Source organism: Lipotes vexillifer, unplaced genomic scaffold (genome assembly GCF_000442215.2).
Source record: "Lipotes vexillifer unplaced genomic scaffold, Lipotes_vexillifer_v1.1 scaffold591, whole genome shotgun sequence".
Lineage (NCBI taxonomy): Eukaryota > Metazoa > Chordata > Mammalia > Artiodactyla > Lipotidae > Lipotes > Lipotes vexillifer.
In genome coordinates this window covers 1,579,680-1,580,819 of record NW_006791954.1, presented here as the reverse complement: position 1 = coordinate 1,580,819, position 1,140 = coordinate 1,579,680, and positions in this window count along the sequence as shown.

Genomic DNA, 1,140 nt, shown 5'->3' with positions numbered 1-1,140 from the left:
CGCCCGCCCCCCCGGCATCCCGGCCGCTGGGCGCGGCGGCGCGCATGCGCAGCCCTCGGGGCCGGCCCCGGCGCACCTTTTCTCCCTCCTGCCACATTGTGAGCGCTCCGCCGCCCACAAAACTGCCGATTCCCGCTCCACCCCCGCCTCCCCCCCTCCACCCACTCCCGGGCACCCAGGTAAAGGCGCGGAGTGCGCGTGCGCACCGCTCTCCTTGGGTTTGGGGGCGTGGCTGCTGAAAGGAAGCCAAAACGTAGAGTGGGAGGGAGCTTTGGGTTCTGGGGGGTGGGATTCCACGAAGTAGGGGGCGGGTTAAGATTAGGGAAAGGTGAAGTGAAGAAAAGTAGGCCTGAGTGAGATTTAGAAGTAAAAGAGCTTCTTTGGTTTATGAAATAAGGTAAGAAAACAAACAACTTGACTCTGGCCTCCTTGTTACTGAAGAGCAGTGTGAGTGACAGAAGACAGAAATAAAAGAGGCAAAATATAAGCAGTAGTGGTCATTCGCTAGAGTAATGGGACAGCTAATAAAAACGAGAAATTCAGAGATTCCCCCAGGGTGGTCAGAAGAACATATTTAGAGCCGTGCTTGTTCTGTGGCCAGAAATAGGGAAGGGGATATGTGTGTGAGTGTGTGTGCGCGCACGCATGTGCGCTCGAGACAGGGAGCTGCTGAAAGAAAGGAAGCCTCCATTTAAGTATTATAGCATTATGACTAATTAGCTATTAATCATTAATATAATTAAGGGTACTATTAGCTAACAAGGTAGCAATTATCCAAGTTCATAGCCAAGAGATGTAATCCATAATTGAAAGTGCTTGGAGTACAGAGAGGGGAAATGAACCCAGCAAGGTAAAGGCCTTAGATGGAGTAGAACCAAGGCATGACCTTTCCCACCAAAAACCGAACTTCCTTGATGATTTACAAAGTTTATCTTTTTTTTTTTTTTTGCGGTACGCGAGCCTCTCACTGTTGTGGCCTCTCCCGTTGCAGAGCACAGGCTCCGGACACGCAGGCTCAACGGCCATGGCTCACGCTGGCCTCTCCCGTTGCAGAGCACAGGCTCCGGACGCGCAGGCTCAACGGCCATGGATCACGGGCCCAGCTGCTCTGCGGCATGTGGGATCTTCCCAGACCGGGGC